The sequence below is a fragment of the Meles meles genome, chromosome 1 (assembly GCF_922984935.1).
Source record: "Meles meles chromosome 1, mMelMel3.1 paternal haplotype, whole genome shotgun sequence".
Lineage (NCBI taxonomy): Eukaryota > Metazoa > Chordata > Mammalia > Carnivora > Mustelidae > Meles > Meles meles.
Window position 1 is genome coordinate 68,127,805 of NC_060066.1, and position 14,489 is coordinate 68,142,293.

General features: G+C 35.6%; 1 non-coding gene across 1 annotated transcript; it reads left to right on the forward strand.

The window, feature by feature from the left end:
* Positions 1 to 2,089: 2,089 nt before the first annotated feature.
* LOC123927593 lies at positions 2,090 to 2,257 on the forward strand. The gene has a single exon (XR_006815493.1). It is a non-coding gene; the product is annotated as a U1 spliceosomal RNA (small nuclear RNA).
* Positions 2,258 to 14,489: the final 12,232 nt, after the last annotated feature.

Genomic DNA, 14,489 nt, shown 5'->3' on the forward strand with positions numbered 1-14,489 from the left:
CCTATTCATCTGTTGATAGACACTTGGGTGGTTTCCATATCTTGGCTACTATGAATAATGCTGCAGTAAACACGGGAAGTCTCAATTACTGTGGCTTTATCATAAGTTTTGAAATCTCATTGTGTAAGTCCTTAAACATTGTTCTTTTCCCAAACCCTCTTAGCTAAGGTTACATTTATATTTCCACATAAATTTTAAAATTGGCTTATCAATTTCTGTAAAAAATAAATCTACTGGAATTTTATTTAAGATTGCACTGAATCAGGGGCGCCTGGGTGGCTCAGTGGGTTTAACCTCTGCCTTCAGCTCAGGTCATGATCTCAGGGTCGTGGGATCGAGCCCCACATGGGGCTCTCTGCTCAGCAGGGAGCCTGCTTCCCCCTCTCTCTCCACTTGCCTCTCTATCTACTTGTGATCTATCTCTATATATCAAATAAATAAAATCTTTAAAAAAAAAAAAAGATTGCACTGAATCAAAAGGTCGATTTGGAGAGACATGGCATCTTAACACTGAATCTTCCAATTCATGAACACTGCAAATATATTTATTTAGGTCTTCCAAAATTTTCTCGGCAATGTTGTCTGGTTTTCAATATGTGAATCTTAAGGCAACTTTTCTTAAATTCATTTCTCATAATTTAATATTTTGGTTGAACTATCAATATAAAAATCAATTGTGTTTCTATACAAAAGCAATGAAAACAATCCAAAAAGGAAAGCAATTCCATTTATAATAACATCTAAAAGAACAAAATGCCTAGGAATAAATTCAACCAAGGAAGTAAATGATCTTTATACTGAAAACTGCCAAACCTTACTGAAAAAGTTAAAGACCTAAAAGTTGGAAAACATCCAGTGTTCATACATAGTGTGATATTATGATTTATAGTAAGAAATACATATTTGGTCTTCATCCTTCTTCTGGTACAGAGCTCCTAAAACCCTTGGAATTCCCTAAGTGATGAGTACAATAAAGGTCTTTTGTTCTGTCAAGTGAGGTGGATTTTGGAAAGCACTTAATTAATGTTGAGGACTGGTGGCCAAAGCAGCCAACCATGTGATTAGAGGGTAGGAATTTTCAGTCCCTCCCCCTCTGACTTCTAGGGAATAGAGAAGGGCTGGACATTAGATCAATCACCAATGGCCACTAATCTAATTAATCATGCCTATGTAATAAAGACTCCATAGGGGGAAACACACACACACACACACACACACACACACACACACACACACACACACGTGAACAACAACAAAAGGAGAGGGTTCAGAGAGCTTTTAGGTTGGTGACCATGTGAAGATTCGGGGAGAGTGGCAAGGCCAGAAAGGGCATAAAAATTCCGTGCCCCTTCCCAATTCCTTTGTCTATGGATGGATTCCATCTAGCAAATTAATCAAACCTGAGGAGAGGGTCATGGAAACCTCAGATTTACAGTCAGTTGGTCAGAAGTACAGGTAACAACTGGGCTTGCCACTGGCTTCCAAAGGGAAGGGGGAAGGCAGAAATCTTGTAGGACTGAGTCTTCAACCTGTGGAATCTGATACTACCTCCAAGTGTCAGAATTGAGTTGGATTATAGGACACCCAGCTGGTGTCTTAGAATTAGTTGTTGATGTGGGGAACCCACATACACATCACATACTGGAAATGGTCTCAATTTAGGTATCAATATAGGAAGACTGAATATTGCTAGGATGTCAATACGACCCAAAGCAATCTGTAGATTCAACATATTCCCTATCAAAATTCCAACAGGCTTTTGCATAGAAATAAAAAAGCTGATACCCATATTCATATAGAATTACAAGAGACCCAAGAAAACCAAAACAATATTGAAAAGAGAATGACAAAGTTGGAGGATTCAGACATCGCAATTTCAAACCTTAGTTCAAGGCTACTGTCAATCAAAACAGAAATACTGGCATAAAGGTAAACACAGACAAATGGAAAAGCACTGAGAGTATAGAAATAAACTTTATGGCAATATCCAATGAATTTTTTTTTACAAGGATGCAAAGTTTATTCACTGGGGAGAGAATATTCTCTTCAACAAATGATGCTGGGATAGCTAGATTTCCACATGCAAAATATAATGAAGTTGGACTGCTATCTCCCACTATATAAAAAAACTAATTAAAAATGGACCAATGCTTATCCATTGCACTCCGGATGTGCTGACCCCTGCGATTTCCCCAAATGTGGGAAACTCGACTGCATAATTTGTGGTAGTGGGGGACTGCGTTCGCGCTTTCCCCTAGAAAAAAAAAAAATGGACCAATGTTAGGAGCTTGGGTGGCTCAGTCAATTGAGCATCTGACTCTTGATTTTGTTCTGGGTCATGATCTTGGAGTTGTGGGATCAAGTCCTCCATTAGGCTCCATGCTTAGTGGGGAGTCTGCTTGAAGATTCTCTCCCTTTCCATCTGCCCCTCCCCTTGCTTTCTCTAAAATAAATCATTTATAAATAAACAATTTTATAATTAATCATAATAAAATAAATAATTTTATAATTAATTATAATAAATACATTTTCTCTCTCTAAAATAAATAAGTATATATTTTTAAATGGATCAATAACCTAAATATAACAACTAAAACCATACAACTCTTAGATGAAAACATGGGCACATTTTTATAATCATGGATTCTCAGATATGAGACAAAAAACACAAGAAATAAAAGAAAAAAATAAAAGTAAACTGAACTTCATCAAATTAAAATACTATTGTGCAGCAAAAGAAACAGTTAACAAAACAAAGAGGCAACCCACGGAATGGGAGAAGGTATTTGCAAATGACACTACAGACAAAGGGCTGATATCCAAGATCTATAAAGAACTCCTCAAACTCAACACACACAAAACAGATAATCATGTCGAAAAATGGGCAGAAGACATGAACATACACTTCTCCAAAGAAGACATACAAATGGCTAACAGACACATGAAAAAATGTTCATCATCACTAGCCATCAGAGAGATTCAAATCAAAACCACACTGAGATTCCACCTTACACCAGTTAGAACGGCCAAAATTAACAGGTCAGTAAACAAGAAGTGTTGGAGAAGATGCAGAGAAAGGGGAACTCTCTTACACTGTTGGTGAGAATGCAAGTTGGTGCAGCCACTTTGGAAAACAGTGTGGAGATTACTCAAAAAATTAAAAATAGAGCTACCCTATGACCCCGCAATTGCAGTAGTGGGTATTTACACCAAAGATACAGATGTAGTGAAAAGAAGGGCCATATATACCCCAATGTTCATAGCTGCAATGGCCACAGTCACCAAACTATGGAAAGAACCAAGATACCTTTCAAAAGACTAATGGATAAAGAAGATATTGTCCAAAACCATAAGAGACTCTCTTAATCTCACAACACAAACTGAGGGTTCCCGGCGGGGGGGAAGGGGTTAGGGAGTGGGTGGTGGGGTTGTGGACATTGGGGAGGGTATGTGCTATGGTGAGTGCTGTGAAGTGTGTAAACCTGGCAAGTCACAGACCTGTACCCTTGGGGCTAATAATACATTATATGTTTATAAAAAATTAGAAAATTATTTTTTAAAAAAGGAAGATATGGTCCATATATACAATGGAGTATTATGCCTCCATCAGAAAGGATGAATAGCCAACTTCTGTATCAACATGGATGGGACTGGAAGAGATTATGCTGGGTGAAATAAGTCAAGCAGAGAGAGTCAATTAACATATGGTTTCACTTACTTGAGGAGCATACGAATAACATGGAGGACATGGAGAGATGGAGAGGAGAAGTGAGATGGGGGAAATCGGAGGGGGAGACAAACCGTAAGAGACTGTGGACTCTGAGAAACAAACTGAGCATTTTAGAGGGGAGGAAGGTGGGGGGTTGGGTGAGCCTGGTGGTGGGCATTAGGGAGGGTATGTACTGCACGGAGCACTGGGTGTGGTGCATAAACAATGAATTCTGGAACACTGAAAAGAAATAAAATAAAATAAATGGAAAAAAATGAAAAAATAAAGATTAAGAAAGTAAATTAAAAAACTTGTACATCATAAGACATTATCAAGAAAATGAAAAGACGATCTACAGAATGGAAGAGAAAATGTGAATCATTATCTAATAAGGTTTTAATACCCAAAATATATAAAGAACTCCTACAACTCAATAACAAAGGACAAACAATACAATTTAAAAATTGTCAGGGTTGCCTGGGGTGGTCAGTCGGTTGAGCATCCAACTCTTCATCTCAGCTCAGTTCTTGTTATAAGGATCCTGAGTATAAGCCTCACATTTGAATCAAATAGACATTTCTACATAGAAGATATAAAAAGTCCAATAAGCACATAAAGCTAAGCCATGAAAATAATGTAAATCAAAATCACAATGGGATACCACTTCATACCTACTAGGGTGGCTTTCATTTGTCTTTAAAGTGGGGGACAAGTGTTAGACAGAGTACAGAGAAATTAGAACCGACATATATTACTATACAGAATAAAAAATGATGCAGCCACTACAGATAACAGTTTGATAGTTCCTCAAAAAGTTAAACACAGAATTATCCTATGATTCAGCAACCCTAACTTAGGTACACAGCCAAAAAAAAATTGAAAACAGGGACTCAAACAGATACTTACATATGCAAATGTTTGGTGCAGAATTATTCACCATAGTCAAAAGGTGGAAACCTAAGTTCCATCACCATATGAATGGATAAACAAAATATGCTATGTACATACAATGGAGTATTCAGCCATAAAAAGAAATGAAGTTCTAATACATATTACGAAATGAATGAATCTCAAAAACACTATGCTAAGTGAAATAAGCCAGACACAAAAAGACAAAAACTGTATGACTACACCTACATGAAATATCCAGAATAGGCAAATTCATAGTGATAAGAGGTACAAGGAGCTAGGGGGTGGGGCAAATATAAGTTATTGCTATCCATGCAATTAAAGAGACTATAGGGAAAAAAAAAAAACGTTTAAATATATTCTGGGAACATAGTAAAAAGAGGAAATATTTTACCTGAGTGAATTAGTAACTGATTATAGAGGAATGATCATTATAAGCCTTGACAGATGGATAACATTCACTTATGTAGACCAGAGCATGAAATAAACATGGTAAAACATAGGAGTAGAAAAATACAGGACCTACTGAAGGAGAGGCAAGTATATATATTCAGCAAGGGCATTAAGAATGGAGCTGTATTATGAGAAAGATACTCATCAGGAAGGAAAAATGACTAAGAATTCTCTACTACTAGTATTTTTCTTAAATGTAAAAGTCAAATTGCATTCTAATACATTTTTATAAATCTGAGAAAAACTGCAAAAACCCTAGTCATGGGATTACTTATTTCAAACAGAAATCCACATAATGACAAATTTAGTATGACTTGATTTACTACAAAGGCAAACCACTGGCCTTGAAAGGAAAGATATTTTATCTGTAGCAAATTTAAGAATACATGCTATTTCCCCCAAGTCTTGTGTTTAAACATGAATGAATATAAAATCAAATATATACTATTTCAGTGGAAATTTCATCCATTTCTTTGCCCTGAAAGATTCATTTAGGTAACATATTTCCTTCGGGGTAAGAACACATAAATCCCTTTAAACTTACTGAATATAAAGTTTTTTAAATGCTAAAGCTGTAAAATTTTCCAGTTCTCAACCCACTAATGAAAACAATCTGATAAAATTTAATCTTTTTTCTAATAAAGTACACCTGACAGAAATGTCATAGACCTTTTGGTGAGAGTGGTTCGCTGTTGCTACTGAGGGGTTAAAAAAAAGTAAGGGAAGAAAGTAAATTCAGCACCCAACCTTAACACCATTTACAACCTCTGCCAAAGGACTGTCATCCTTAGAGACTTTGCTTCTGCTCCCTGTTTATTTACAACTATGAGTATGGGACCACTTAAAAACCAATACCAATCTAAGTTATTAAATATAGGAAAGTTTAACGGTGTACAGTTTGAAAATATTTCGTAACAGGTAGCTAATGACAAATTCTGAAAAGAATTTTAAATCTATAATATTATTTGTATAATAAACATTAAATATCCTTCAATTCTTCTCTCTGGAAATTTCAATCTAATGAGAAAACAGCATGTACTAATTCTGTTTCTTTCACAGCAATAATTCAGAAATTTAAGTCATTCCTCATCTCATTGCACACCAAACCATTTATTAATTTGAAATAATAGACTTGATATTATTGGGAATTTCAAAGCACCTTTATGAAAATTAATGAAATTCATAATAGATTTTAGAAAATTATACTTTAAAATACCATAGTTCTCAATTACTGAATGTAAATTCTATAATGACATAGATTTTATGAGTAAAATGTATTAAATACTTATTAGAATTTACATTCTACTCTTGCAAAAAGCATGTCTAATTATGTGCCTACAAAACCCCTAGTAAAATCCTCAATAAATACTTGATATGTGGGAGGCTGCAATAAGGCTTGAGACTAGTAAAATGTCAGCAATTATGTCATCATATCCCATCTAGGCCCTACACTGAAACCTGAGACAGAATGCCTTCTTTACAAGGATCACACCTTGAAGCTAAGAAAGATCCCTGGTCTTACCATAATATTAGTTTTATTTTTATTGTCCTAGCATTTAGTTTTAAGGAAAACAGAAGAAATCCTAACTGGTATAATTAGGTATAATGCTACAGGACAGAAGAGTAAAACAACGCCAGACTTAGTGGCTTGGTTAGATCACAGAAAAGAAAATAGCAAATATCTCTGATGCAAAATCGACAAATATAAATACCCTGTATGGAAGATAAGTTATTCATTCAATACTAACTAAATAGTCTGTGCCTAGTACCACACTAGCTGGAGAAGACACAAAGTAACAAAACAGTGACCTCAACCACAGTGAGGCTTTTAATCTAATCTGCAAGAGATAATAAAGGTATTAAAAAAAAAAACTAAAGGAAGAGTTGCTAAGGAAGTACAACAAAGACATTAAAATCAGAGGGATGGGTGAAAGGAAGTCTTTGTGAATAAGAAAAATGCATAAAATGAATTTTTAAAAACAATCAGTTTACAAGATTCTAAGTAATGGGACCAGGAATATAATCTGAATTGAGGGGAAGTTAGTTCAAGTCTTCTGAGACTAAATTGGGTCACTACTCTATGCTGTTCTTATTGATGTAAAATGGGGGGAGGGGAGAACCATTCTCTCAATAAAACTGTGTCAAGGCAATCATTTTGTATTCCATTTCTGAAAGGTGACAAACTTTGTAGAGACAGTAAGGAGAGGTATCATGGAAAGACTCAGAGAAGAAAATGGAGACTTCTCAGTTCCCAAAAGCTTGCGGACATTTCTCATTTACTTACAAAGTTTTACTGATACTTCTGGAAATTGAAGTTGTAATTTGAGAGTAAAATTATAAGAGAACTGATTTAGTTTCTTGGTTTATTCAGGTTACTCAAAAACATTCAGATTACTGTTTCTACTATCTTATTCACAAGTCTAATTAATTTCTTCTTGCTGTTGTTTTAATAAAATAACCCATGGCTTACATTTCTAATGAAACAACTTCTGAAAAAACTATAATTATACAAAGACTTCTGAAACTTCAGCTTTAGTATCTGTATCTAGGCGGTTCCATAGAACTACAGTGATTTTAAAATTTAGACAATAAGGAAACTGGGATAATGACAGGTTAGGGGTGCCTGGGTGGCTCAGTTGGTTAATCATCTGCCTTCGGCTCAGGTCATGATCCCAGGGTCCTGGGATCAAGCACCACATGAGGCTCCCTGGTGAACAGAGAGCCAACTTCTCCCATTCCCTCTGCTGTTCCCCCTGTTTGTGTGCTCTCTCTCATCTCTCCGTCTCTCTAATAAATAAATAAAATCTTTAAAAAAAAGGTTAAATAAAAATACTCAGTATCAAGACCAGTTAATAGACCCAAACAAAAATACTAGAAAAATGAAAGGCCCTGACAACATGCAGTAAACTCCCCCTTTTACAGATAAACAAATTGATAACCAGAATGATTACAACTTGTCCAAAAAAATTCCCAAATCACAGTAGTACAAAAATCTTCATGCCATTAACATAATAAAATGTATCATTTGTCCAAAAACAAACGATTAAAGGTTGAAAAGGTTGGATTAAATGATGTCAAGAGAAAAGATTATAAAACTGGTTCAAAGGAAACCAATTTTAAGTCAGTGGTTTTCTAATGACTCTAGTTTTGTGGGGAGGGATGAGTGGGAGGAGAAAGCAACTGGCAAGAGTCCTGGATAGCAGGAAAAGAGCTCAGCACCTAAACTTCTTCAGAAGCCAAACCACTTATTTCATCTCTACTAATGGTGAAAGCCTACTAAGCCAACTATCTATACCTAACTTTAACATGGGCCTAATCTCCCCATGTACCCTGATCCTACTCTCTGGGCCCACCAGAGAACCTCCCCTGCTCCATCAGTCTGCACCCTTTCACCTTATACACTGTAATGTAACATGCTGCTATGTCAAGTTTCTCCACAGAATGCAAGTGCTTTGTGGGCAGACACCTCGCCTCTATCCATTTTTATCATTTCCAAAACTCAGCAATGTATATGATGTATAGTAAGTACCCAACTTATTAGACGAAGGAATGAGCTAATACATTCCACAACTCCAGATTAATTCCCACTTAATATCTAAGATTACTGTCATACGATTAAAAACATCCATTAACTTTTCAAGATAGTAGACTTTCACAGTTTCTCTTCTTCTCTGGTGGACACAAGTCTAAATCAAAGCAGTCTACTGACAGTTGATCAAACTCTAGATACAATAAACACCTGCAACCTAGTTACTCTATACATCAACCACATTAAGCTCCTTCTTAGTAATTTATACTACATATACCATTAAAACAATCTTCTGTGCTCCTAACATTGGTATGAAGAATTGATACGATAGGCAGTGCTCTCAGTTGGAAGGCAGATAATTTAGTTAAAGAAGGCAATGGGAGTAATTTTGCCCTCTTGTCAATATTTCTGTTTAAGAGAACAACTCAATTTCTTTGTAAATCATTTATTTAATAAATAACTCCAAGAGTTTTAATTATCTCAGGAAGCAAAGAAGTTCTCAAAAACTTCATAACAAAAATAATTTTATAATTTTACGTTACATTACTCAACATGAAACACACAACACACACACACACATACACACACACACACACACACACACACACAGCCCTTGAATGACAGAAAGCAAGGAACAGAAAGAAAACACATACAAGTATCACACAACAGGGCATGGCAGACAGGGAATGTGCAAAAAAGTCAATATATAATATTATACAGGCTTATTCTGCTTCACTAAAAACCATCAGAGAAACATTAACATTAAATATTTATCAGAGATTTAAAAAATTGTGTCACTTGGGGTAAATTTCAACATTGGAATCAATTTTGAATATACATTCTTCAAGTATCTATTCTCTGCCTTTTCTCACTGTTACTCACTGCATTATGACCCACTCCTCTAGAGCTCCAAATACACCTAAGCTAAAAACTACTTCCAGGGGCGCCTGGGTTGCTCAGTGGGTTAAAGCCTCTGCCTTCAGCTCAGGTCATGATCCCAGGATCCTGGGATCGAGCCCCACATGGGGCTCTCTGCTCCACAAGGAGCCTGCTTCCTTCTCTCTCTCTGCCTGCCTCTCTGCCTAGTTGTGATTTCTCTCTGTCAAATAAATAAAATATTTTTTAAAAAAACCTACTTCCAAATCTTCATCTGTAGTCCAGATAAGTGTTTGCTTGGGGCACAGCATGGAATGGGGCCAGGGGAGGTCTGTCCTGTGCATAGTAGAAGATTTAGCAGCATCCCTGGCCAGTGCTCACTGACACCAGCACCAACATTGATTCACCCCCTCTCATCTGTGATAATCAAAAATGTCTCCAGACATTGTCGAATGTCATCTGGCAAATAAAATGGCCCCAGTTGAGAACCACTGTCTAGAGTATGCATTCATTCCTTTTTTCTCCAACAAATATCTACCGATCAACTAGTAGGTCTGTGTCAACCTCTACACTAGAGGCCAGAGAGATGAAGGTAATGGGAGGATTTCAGACAAATAAGCAATTACAATAGATTATGAACTATACCAAATGTGCAGTTCAGAACTATGATGGTATGTAATATAGAATACAGCATATAATCAAACAGATCAAGAGAAGCTTCTCAAAGGAAGTAAAATTTAAACAGAGAGTTCTAGGGAAGAAGAATGAATATAAACAGAAATAAGAGAAAGTCCAGTGAATCTCAGGAACTGAGACATTTAGAATGTATACATACAAAACACAGCACCTAATAGTCATCCTCTGAGAACCTACTACGTTATAGGTACTAAAAATATCACTGTGAATGAGACAAATATGGTCTCTGCTTTCATGGTATTTATAGTCTAGTTAGGGAAAAACGAATTCTTAAAATAACTAAAAATCACAATATGGTGTTAAATGATTTGGAGCCAGCAAGAGTACTGTGGTAGCAGGGCAGAGTCACACTCACCTAGCCAGACCTGGCTTCCCCAAGCAACACCTAATTTCACATTCGAAGGATGAATGGGAGTAATAGAGGAAAGAAGAAAACAATTTGAAGCAGAAAAAAAATAGCTTGTATAAATATGTACTCATTACAGAACATTTCAATTTATACCTTTTACAAAACAAATTGGTCTACCAGTAGAAAAAGCCACTGAAGTCATCACTGAACTTCAACAACAAAATGAAAATCAATTTTTTTCATTCTTAATTGACAGAATGTGTACTTTTAAATATTTTCTTCTAAAACTCTGAATTGCCTCAAGCATAAAGGATGGGAGATGTCTAAAATAACCCCTATCTTTGTGCTGATCCCAACATGTCCCCATATGCTAAAATTAAAGCACTAACAAAATACACATTTAAAAACATGGATGGACAAATTCTTAAAAGCAAAGCACAAAATAATATGCTGCCTTTCTTGAAAAGTAGGGTGGGAATAAGAATGTATTAACATACTTGTAATTGTTTATAAATGCATAAAGAAACACAAAAAGTTAAAAACTAGCAATAGTCAGTAACTGAGGAAGAGATGATATGGGAGAGCAATTAAAAATTAAAAACATACCACTGTCAAATACATTTTTTTAAAAAAATTACCATTAATGCTTCAACACTAAACCTACGTTATGAGTAAGAAAGAACTATCCTTAATTCATTGTGTTTAATATTTATCATTTATATGAAAACTGATTTTACACTTTATATATTTACCCTACTGGAATTCACTGATTCATTCATTTTTTGTGAAATCCTTATTTATATTTATTTCCCCTTGCTCTGCTACCAATATATCATCATTAGCCATGTCTTTGGTTGTACAATAACATTATATACCTATATCCAACTGAGACTGATTACAAATAATTCATCTTTAGCTGCTTATTTTGTCAACACAATCCAATGGAAATACAGTATTCTATTTATTAAGAAAACTAGAAAAATGATGTTCTTCCTTCTCATACAAAGCAAGCTAAGACTATGTTGCTATGTTCCAAAAGTTGAACAAGGGAAAAAATTTAAAATAAGGTATATTTTCTTTCTTGGCACTTCACTATTACAATTCTTTGGAAATTATTATATTTTTCAGTAAAAAATAACACATTTGGGGAAAAGATAGAATGACACTTTTCCAGTCAGCCAGGAAACAGAGCCCTTCTTCAAATGAAGACCTATCAAAATATGCAAGCAAATGTCATGGCAACAGAAGCTCTCACCATGGTAACATCATCCCAGCTTCAGAGGAAAACCACTCTAATTCATCATGTACTTCAAGACAAGGCATTAGACTAATTCCAATTTTCATTTTACAATCTCTCCATAACATTCAATGTACCTGGCAGTAGTAAAGATTTAATAAAAACATTAATATTTCATAAGAAAGCAATATTAAAATCAAAGCTGACTCAATTTATATGCAAACTGATTAATGCCAGGGATATAAAATCAAGCAGACCCACCCTACAAAAAATCCAGATAGTGATAAAGACACAAAAACAATGACATCACAACAGTTTAAGTGTAAATACTCTCAACTCAATATAGAAACAATTAAATGTTTGATATTCCCCGGATAGCTGGTAGATAAAGCAAGAAAAGCCTTTTAAAAAATAAAACAAAGAATATAATTTCAAGATATTTATTATTACTTCTACATTGTAATTCATCATATATAATTCTGTTTTATTTCAGTGATGGATTATTATTAATGGCACAAAAATTCTTACTTAGAAATATGGGTCTCCAGATGACAAAAGTAAAATCGAACATGATTTTTTAAGAGGTTAGAAATTAATAAGTTATTATCACAAATAAAATTTTACTATGCTATGTACATCATTAAAATCCTCTTATAAAAGCTAGTAAACAAGTATAATCAACTTTGTAAATTAAAAGATCTAACAGCTATCAGAACTCAAACACCTGGAAGCTAAAGACCACCTTGCTTAAGAATGCTTGGATAAAACAGGAGATCAAAGATGAACTTAAACAATTCATGGAAACCAATGAGAATGAAGACACTTCGGTCCAAAACCTATGGGATACAGCAAAGGTGGTTCTAAGGGGGAAATACATAGCCATCCAAGCCTCCCTCCAAAACATTGAAAAATCCAGAATACACCAGCTGTCTCTACACCTTAAAGAACTGGAGAATCAACAACAAATCAAACCAACTCAACATGCAAAAAGGGAAATAATCAAGATTATAGCAGAGATCAATGAGGTAGAAACGAGAGATACAGTAGAATGTATCAAAGAAACTAGAAGCTGGTTTTTTGAAAGAATCAATAAGATCGATAAACCATTGGCCACACTAATCCAAAAGAAAAGAGAGAAAGCCCAAATTAATAAAATTATGACTGAAAAGGGAGAGATCACAACGAACACCAAGGAAATAGAAACAATCATCAGAAATTATTACCAACAGTTATATGCCAATAAGCTAAGCAACCTAGATGAAATGGATGCATTCCTGGAAAACTACAAACTCCCAAAATCGAACCAGGAAGAAATTGACAACCTGAATAGACCGATATCTAGTAACGAGATTGAAGCAGTGATCAAAAACCTCCCCAAAAACAAGAGCCCAGGACCTGACGGATTCCCTGGGGAATTCTACCAAACTTTCAAAGAAGAAATAACACCAATTCTCCTGAAGCTGTTCCAAAAAATTGAAGCAGAAGGACAACTTCCAGACTCTTTTTATGAAGCCAGCATTACCCTGATCCCCAAACCAGGCAAAGACCCTACCAAAAAGGAGAATTTCAGACCAATATCACTGATGAATATGGATGCAAAGATTCTCAACAAGATCCTAGCAAACAGGACCCAGCAGCACATTCAAAAGATTATCCACCATGACCAGGTGGGATTCATCCCTGGGTTGCAAGGATGGTTCAACATTCACAAATCAATCAATGTGATAGAACAAATCAATAAGAGAAGAGAGAAGAACCACATGGTCTTCTCAATTGATGCAGAAATAGCATTTGACAAAATCCAGCATCCGTTCCTGATGAAAACGCTTCAAAGTATAGGGATATACTGAACTTCATAAAATCTATCTATGAAAGACCCACAGTAAATATCATCCTCAATGGGAAAAAGCTTGCAGTCTTCCCGTTGAGATCAGGAACACGACAAGGATGCCCACTCTCACCACTCTTGTTCAACATAGTATTAGAAGTTCTAGCAATGGCAATCAGACAACAAAGAGAAATCAAAGGTATCCAAATTGGCAAGGAAGAAGTCAAACTCTCTCTCTTCGCAGATGACATGATTCTTTATATGGAAAACCCCAAAGACTCCACCCCCAAACTATTAGAACTCATACAGCAATTCAGTAACATGGCAGGATACAAAGTCAATGTACAGAAATCAGTGGCTTTCTTCTACACTAACAATGAAAATACAGAAAGGGAAATTAGAGAATCGATTCCATTTACTATAGCACCAAGAAACATAAGATACCTGGGAATAAATCTAACCAAAGAGGTAAAGGACCTGTACTCGAGGAACTACAGAACACTCATGAAAGAAATTGAAGAAGACACCAAAAGATGGAAGACTGCTCCATGCTCTTGGATTGGAAGAATAAACATTGTTAAAATGTCTATACTGCCTAGAGCAATCTATACTTTTAATGCCATTCCAATCAAAATTCCAGCGATATTTTTCAAAGAGCTGGAGCAAATAATCCTAAAATTTGTATGGAATCAGAAGAGACCCCGAATTGCTAAGGAAATGTTGAAAAACAAAAACAAAACTGGTGGCATCACATTACCTGATTTCAAGCTTTACTACAAAGCTGTGATCACCAAGACAGTGTGGTACTGGCATAAAAACAGACACATAGACCAGTGGAACAGAGTGGAGAGCCCAGATATGGACCCTCAACTCTATGGTGAAATAATCTTCGACAAAACAGGA